The following is an 8704-nucleotide window of genomic DNA, read 5'->3' as shown; positions in this document are numbered from 1 at the left end:
TCCTTAGACTTGTCTCAAAGGTTTACAGTATGCATCGGAACCTCCATGACTCAACTTAAAACCAAACAACACAGAAGACTTTCTCCCAGTGGTTTTCCCACAGGATCACCCTGCTGTAGCCTCCAGCTCAGCCCCAGAAGTAAGTAAGCATCCTTTGTCTTTGTGAACTCACCTCTTCTCCTGAAAGCTCATGTTCTAAAGCTCCAGATACCCATGTTCCAGTCCCCACCATGACCCGTCCCATGTTCACCATTGGGAACTCAGCAGACAAGACCTTCAAAGCAAGTGGAGACTGAGGGGAACTTACAGACAGGGGAGCAAGCCCTGGGACAAAGGAGAGAGGTCATTGCTCTGTAGTCTTAAACCCTGGAGCAACACTAGACAATGGGGTGGCTCTAAGTTACCTTATTCCTAAAGTGACCATGAGATCAGACCCCTTAATCTAGAATCAGGAGCTAGGAAGATGCCCTCATCCTAAGGGAAGAGACATCATGTGTTTTCTACTTCATATGGTCATTGCAGACTGCTGTTTCCCAGGAGCCCTGAGGTGTTCTCAGGCCATCTCTGAGTGTTTAGGATCCTCTAATGCTGGTCCCCTCCGATCTCCGCAGTAAAGTGTAACTGTGACTGCCTAACACTAAGACACTCACAGGAGAGGTGGAATTACACTGTCTACCTACAAACAGCACACACAAAGCTGAGCTCCCAAGATGTGCTCATGTGGTGTCTGCTGGGTGTGGTGTCAGCTATGAGGCCCGTTATACTCTCCACAACCTTTAATGTGTTTTAATCTCCTCTTGAGACATGCTAAGCAAAGCTTCCTTGCTGTCTTTGCTCCTGGCAACCATGCCTTGGGGCTTTCTTTGGATGCAAGGCTCTGTCAGCTGCCTTGAAAGGCAGCCTTCTCCAGGAGCCTTCCACTCCTGGTCTGAGAGAATGTGCCTGCCCTGGCCAGTGATGCCCTGGGCTCACCTCAACTGGAAATGCCTTTACCTTCTCCCCTCACTAGCCCAGACTTCCTAAGTTCCTGTCACCAGCAAGAGGAATGAGGTGCCTCACAACGCCCTTTCAGCAGGAACTCAGGATTTGTCTAAATCAAACCATTAAAATAAGGTCATTGGTAAGAGAGGGCAGTCTCAAATACTGAGCCAAACCATTTCTGGCTGAGTCAAAAAGCTGTTCAGGTGTATAATAAGCCAAATTTGGTTCAGACTCACGGGCATTTCTCACATGGGCGGAAGCTTTTTGAAATGTTTGTTGTTCTTTCTTCCCCCTTCTGCAGTGGAGTTGGGGGGCAATAGAGATGGGGGTGGGGCAACGGAAATGTAATAGATTGTGGAATGTGAAATGTGTGTCGAAGACGAGTGACTTCCCTGAATGAAAGCACAGGGCAGCGGCTGTGAGTTGACTTAACCCGGCCACCTGCAGAAAACGGGGAGCCAAGGAAAAAACACGCCGGCTGGCACACTCAGAAACCACACGTGTGTCTAAGCTTCCGTCAGCACATGTCAAGCCTCTGGTGAGGATGGTTTCAGGTCGGGATGCCTTGGCAGACGTGGCATGGCCTGGTGCCAAGCACATACTCCCAGGGTGGGTACTCACTGCGATGCCTGGAAGACACCCTCACGCCTACGTGTGTCAAAGCCAAGGAAACTGCTTGCACTCCCAGAGCTGTCTAAACACACACACACACACACACACACACACACACACACACACACACAAGCTGTTTTGTTTTCTAGGCACCAAGAGATCTGAAAACTGAATAAGAAAAGAGGCTGTTCCCTTGGCCTCTACCTGCTTCTGGAAAGATCTATCTGCTCGGCAGCGTGTGGCTATGCTTTGGGATGGCTGTTGTCTCTGTTTTATAGAAGAGTCATGGAAGCCATTTCCCAAAGAACTCTGATTACTAATAACGATGCCTCACAGCTAGCCAGCACTGTTCACCACACTGGGCTGAGAACCTAATGTGTAGTAGGGTCTCTTTGGCCATCAAATCCTCCAGGTTGGTCCTACCATCATCTTGATGACAGTCCTCAGCATCCACTGCAGAGCTGAATAGTCACAGCAATAGCCAATAGCTTTGTCTTCCTTTTTTGTCTTAGGAGAAAGGGGTTTATGGCATAGTCTCTTGGGTGGTTTTCTTCAATGTTTAGAGGGAAATCCTAAGTCCTCATTATAGTACCTAAAGATCCTTGAGTGGATCATGGTGCTGAGCCTTTGTTGCCTCAGGGACTTGCTATTTGTCCTTCCCTCCCTCTCCAAACACACACTAATTACCGACTTTATTCATCATTTACACCCTCACTACTTCTTTAAAGAGACTGCCCGACCTTCCTATCCATGGAGTTGGTTTTCTCCACTGCAGGCTTCCCAAGTGTGTTGTTGTTCCCTGGGTTTACAGAGTGCAGCTTCTTATTGTTATCCTTTGCTTGCTTTTATTCCCCCTTCTGTTCATTTGTAGCCTGGTACTGGGAGTCTTTTGTTTAGTATTGTACGCATTGCCCGACTGCAGCTAGCAAACAGAGAGTGTTTAATAATTATTTATAGAAGAGATTAAACGCATTTGGAAGTAGGAGTTGCCGTTATCAGCCAGATTGGGTAAATTGGCTATTGTCCATGTGAAATGGTATTATCGTGGCTTAGACCATATTGACTCACGTGGTGGTTTCTGGCGTGCCGGTGCATGTTTTAACAGATAGTGGGAGAAAGAAAGGGAGGGCAAAGAAAGGGGAAGGAAAGGAGAGACAAGAGAGAAAAGCAGGGGCTGATGGGAATGAGTCCTGTATGCAGCTTTTGCCTATTTTGGTAGTATAAATATTCCCACAGCAGAGCATTTCTAGCCCACAGTGTGAAGGCCAGGCAAGAGGGCGTGCCCACAAACAAGGCAGCAGTAGGTATCTCTATTACTGGAAAACCTGATACTCAGGCTATTCACTGTGGAGTCTATACTTTAAAGAATTAAATTCCTGTTTATCTATCAAACATTTGCTTTGCTTTGAACATTTGCAGGTTCTGCTGTGGCCTGAACAGAGCTTCTCACCTGTACCCCATGGTGAGGGCTTTATGAGGGTAAGTGAGCTCTCTATCCCCACAGTCCTAGAGATGACCTTAGGCACCAGGCTAACCGTATCTGGCCACAGTGTGTACATCACACAACTATAATTGTGTGTCTGTGCTCATGTGAGCCTGCACATGGACATTTTCCAAAGTACAACAATGGTATCCTGACCTCTCTCTTCACTTCCTCTTTTACAACAAGGCAGGGAAAGAAAGGCAAGAAATCCCCCAAGTTTCAGAGGCTGCTCCCCATGGTGCTCCCCATGGTGCTCTGCATGGTGCTCCCCATAGTGAGGCACAGGTCCATGACTAGTCATTGTCCCACACCCTCACAAGGGCACGTACGATCCCACCCTGGGTCTCAGGAAGAACAAAGACAGGCTACAGAGGTCAAAAGTCAAAAGAAGGCATTGGATCCCCTGGGTCTGCAGTTACAAACGGTAGTGAACTGCCATATTGGTGCTAGGAATTGAACCCAGGTCCTCTGCAAGAACAAGTACTCTTAACCATCAACCAACCATCCAGCTCCAATTTAGTCTTAATACAAAATTTTGTATCTTTACTTCAATTTGTAGTGTGGCCCACTAAAAGCAAAAGCATCTATCAGTTTCTCCCCTTACACGGTGTCTGTGTAAAAGCCCTTTGACCTGCAGTCTCCACGTGGATTCCCTCCAGTGCCCACGTAGCACATATTCCATGCTCTCCTGCCCTCTGTGCCGTGGGAAGCCCCTGCGAAGTGATTTGCTCTCATTTGAGGACACACAAGGTCTTGGTGCATGCTTCTTATGAGCCATTTAAACACATATGATTGTAAAAGCCTGAATGGATGCTCTTACTCCCCAGAGGTTGAAAAATGCAAAATTCTAATTCTCTCATTTATCATGCTCAACAATAATTAACTTGGATGATTTTGTTTGCAAATTTGCTCTACTTTCTAACTGCTGAGTTTTGCCATTTTGTATATTATTTTATCTCCTTTCCTTGTTACTTTAAACACATCTTCTCATGGCACAGCTCCCCTGCTGGAGAGGGGAACGGGAAGCAGCAGAAATCAAGGCAAACTACTGACAGACATCCACATCTTTTCGTTTTTCATCAGTGCTAGGCAGAGGTGAAACTCCTGGCTGATTCTGTTTCTCAGGGTGTCATCTCAGCACTCAGCATCCTGAATCTTACCTTCATTCTGAGCAACCCATGCAGTCCAATCGAAAGGATTGTACAGAAGCACCGTTGCCCTTCTCATCCCCATGGATGCTGGATGATAAAGAGTTCCAAGGCCCTACTTCTCTGTGCTTATTCCTGTAGGATTTTCTTCTAAGACTGGAGAGAGAGGCTGTAGCAAACCCAGCCCATGTGTCTAGATGGCAAAACCACAAATCAAACCAACCAACCAACAAACAAAAAGCCCAAAGCCAAAAAGCAACAACAACAACAAAACAAAACAAAACAAACCCAAAACATGTAAGTCAGTCACTCTTAAGTGTCAGTGACAAACCTCTGGATTCTTGGAAGCATTCTGGCAACCAACCATTTTTCACTTCTCATCTAGACATGTTAGAAAGTGTAAGTCCCAACTAAAGACGCTAAGAGACTGCAGACTTGTCCCCACTAATCCCCCATGGAGCCAAGCCTTGGGATTCTCCTACCCACGTAATTCGTACTGGATGTTAAATGTGAGAAAGAACACACATGTGACCTAGTTTAATTCCTGTTTTGTAAGGAGACAAGGGACTGTGTGTCCCTTCATACCAGTGGCCCCAACCTTCCTAATGCTGTAACCCTTTAATACAACTCTTCATACTGTTGTGACCCCAATCATAGAATTATTTTGCTACTATTTCATAACTATAATTTTTCTACTGTTAGAAACCGTTATGTAAATATCTTACAAGCAACCCCCACAGATTGGAAACTGGTGCTTTATAATCTTCAATAAGAACTTTCTGTTTGGCTTCCCCATAATAATACCTGTGGCAACTCAAGTATCGGATCACAACTTTACCTCTCTAGGAACATGGGTATGGTTTTTCCAGTGTGAAAATGACAAAGTTGTCATTGCAAACCAAGTTTCTTCCTCTGCATTTGTTTTTCTTTTTTTCAATTGTTTGTCAAGTACCAACTTCACAATAGATACCACACTAGGAGTATTGGTACTCAAATGTCTTAATGTCCATTACCCATCATCTTTGGTTAGACTGTGAGCCACAACAGAGAAGTTTAAATATTCAAACATCTGTGGTTTAAGATGCAAAGATTTCTACTTGACTCCTGAGACCTGTCCTGCCTCTGATATGTGTGTATTTCCTTGGTATGTGGAATTCTTATTTTTATTTCTAAACCAGCTACTCATTCACTATGTTCAAAGTAAGCCAGTTGCATATTTATGAACAAGAAGAATTTAAATGAAAGAATTAATTCAATTTAGTTTAAGTTACATACATTGAAGTATGATGATAATAATAAAGAGAACTAGGGACTACCCTTTTATGTGTGGCATTGGTCAAGCTATCCAGTGTCTGCTACGCCCTGAGTTCCTCAACTGTTAATAGAGGTCATGCTTGCACCTACAGAAAGCATGGCTCCAGGTTACAGGCGGGATACTCAGCGTAGCCCTTGGCATGAGAAATGCAGTGATGATGACAGAATCAAGAAGAATCTGTGCCTACGTTAGTATGGTATTAGCTGTGGGATTAAGCAGACACGGAGCTTGGATAAGCTCTAAGACTCTTCTACTCTTGTTTTCCTCCAACTTGAAAACACTGACCTTCTCTCTTGGGGAAGATGGTACCAAGATGCTCATTCAGTGGCTGCATAGGAAATCATTCCCTGGGGTTTTGTGCTATTCTTAGACTTCTTTTTCCTCTTTAAAATTTATTTTCTTCTATTTTTAAAAGATTCTCTCTGGTCATAATGAATAATAACTTTTTATTATTTATTATTTTTAAAAAAATATTTCCTTGGTTTCCCCTGGGGATTTCATACAAGGTTTTGATCATATTCAACCTCTTCCCCCAACTCATCCCAGCAGACATTCTCCAATGCTGGGCGTGAAATCAGGTACAAACATCATGGAGATCAGTGTAGAGCATCCTCAAAAAGCTTCAAATGCAGCCTCTCTATGATCCAGCTTTGCCGCTTTGGGTATCTACCTATAGGACTTCTTATCTTAGTCTAGAGATACCTGCTCATGCATGTTCATGTCTGCTGCATTCACCATAGCCAGGAAATGGAAGCACCCTAGATGTCCATCAGTTGATGAGTGGATAGTGAAAACGTGGTTATGTTTACATAATGGGATATTATTTAGCTATTTAAAAAAAAAAACTATGTAATTTACAAGTAAATTGATGGAGCTGGAAACAATCATTTCTGAGTGAGGTAACTCTACCCAGAAGGACAAATATGACGTTTTCTCTCACTTGTGGATATTATCTTTGAATCTTCAGAAATGTGTGTTTCATTTGGAATTCTCATAGAGGTCAGAAAATTACTAAGGGGTCATGTGGAGGAGTTTTCAGTAGAGGGGAGATAGAATAATGTGGTATTCAGGGTTAAAGGGGAATAATGGATCATGAAGGATTAACCTGGGCTTGGGAATTAAAAGGCAAGATACGTTGAGGGGGTAGTACGGGGAGGGATTAATAACATTAAGGACTTTCAAAATGTAATATGGAAACCATGCCATCTTACAGGAAAACTCCATTTTCTCTCTCTTCCCCTCTCATATATATGAGTTTGTTTCTGTGTGTGTGTGTGTGTGTGTGTGTGTGTGTGTGTGTGTGTGTTTGTGTGCTCACATGCATGCATATATTCATATACATGAATGGGTTTCCTATTACTTTTTTGAGAGAGGGAGGAAGAAAGAGACAATACAATAGAGTTTTCCTATAGCAGGGCAACTAGTGCCCCCACTTGATGTCACAGACTAACAAATAAATAGCCTGGTTCAAGAAATGGGCTATTTATTTTGAAATTGTTCCCCACTGGTTTGTTTGTTTCCCTCTAGACATTGATAGTAAGACCCTACTGCTGAAGTCACCACCTACTAGAGCCACGGAACGTGGAGAAACTAAGCTGACGCTAAGCTGGGAGCTTCACTCCCTACCTGATAGCTTCCAGTGTTGGAGGGGACTCTGCATGCTACCAGGGGAGAAGCATAAGCATTGTCTTACCACGCTGGGAACATGTTAGGCTGCCATAATGGCCTCCCTGGCAAGATGTGCCACGGGTGCAGTAGTGACAAACATCATGGGAGTAACTTATCACTTTGTGATAGGATTTAAGTTCTGCTCCACAAAATGAAACTCGTACCTGGAACCACTGTTGGGTGAAGAACCTGTGGCTAGGCAGATTATAGACCCCAGGGGAGAACTTTCCACTATTATTCTGTTAAATGGCCACAGAATTAAACCAAATCATAAAGACTTTTGGTTTTGGTTTTGGTTTTCGAGACAGGGTTTCTCTGTGTAGCCCTGGCTGTCCTGGAACTCACTCTGTAGACCAGGCTGGCCTCAAACTCAGAAATCCGCCTGCCTCTGCCTCCAAAGTGTTGGGAATAAAGGCATGCGCCACCACTGCCTGGCCGTTCTCTCTCTCTCTCTCTCTCTCTTTCTCTCTCTCTCTCTCTCTCATGTGTGTGCAAATGCATACCATAACACCTATGTAGAGATCAGAGGACAACTTGAAGGAGTTGGTTCTCTCTCTCTCCTATCTATGTGAGTCCCAGGATAGAACTCAAGAAGCTGTCAGACTCGGATACAAGTGTTTTTACCACTGAGCCACATTGCCAGCTTTAGTCTGTTTTGCCAAGAGCAGCACATCCTAGGTAGGCATGATGCTTGCTTCATACCATTATGACCATCCATCGGGAGACCTGCACCCTGTGGAGCAGATAAAGCAAGAATAGGGTCAGAGGGCCCCAGAGACAGAGCAGAGGGAACGGACATGGTTTTCTTATCTACAACGGTAGAAGCTGGAAGCCGACTTGGTTGCTTTTCAAACAAGGGGAGAAAGAACCATTGTTAGTGTGTGAGTGTGAGCCCCAGGCTGGGTGTGCAGTGTGCATTCTTTGTTATATCCTCTGGCACAGGTCCAGCTGGCCTCTCACTTCCTCCTGTCAGGCCCTGCAATAGGCCTTTGAACTGGAGGCTTCACATTCAACCCAAGACTCAGAGGCTCTGAAAATGGTCACTGCTCGGCAGGCAATTTTAAATCACTTTCGCTCTTGGCTACCTTAAATCATCTCACACGGCACTCTGGAACACATTAGACAACTTTATTGCCACATTCCTTGCCAATTTAATTTTTGTAAATCATATCACGCACTTGAGATTTCTTCATGTAACTCGGATTTTTTTCAAGGGGGCCTTTGTTTGTGGTGGGCTTTGTGGCCGGTGGACTCTGCAGCTGTTGGTCCAGACTGCTACCTTCCATCTATATGAGAAGTGAGGATAACTGTTAGTTGTATTCCTCGACACACCTCTAGCGACATTTTCACTGCCTGCAGTTACCAAGATTATTGTGGTAACCTGGCATGGGTGGGTTCCTCGTGTCATCTGGAGCAAGGAGAAGCAGGCCTAGGGGGACACTGTCGGAAGGCATCTGTTCACTGAGAAGGGCACTAAGCACACTTAAGGGGTTTTAT

Source organism: Mus musculus, chromosome 11, assembly GCF_000001635.26.
Source record: "Mus musculus strain C57BL/6J chromosome 11, GRCm38.p6 C57BL/6J".
NCBI lineage: Eukaryota > Metazoa > Chordata > Mammalia > Rodentia > Muridae > Mus > Mus musculus.
The sequence above is the reverse complement of the archived record's forward strand: the minus strand, read 5'-3'. Positions refer to the sequence as shown.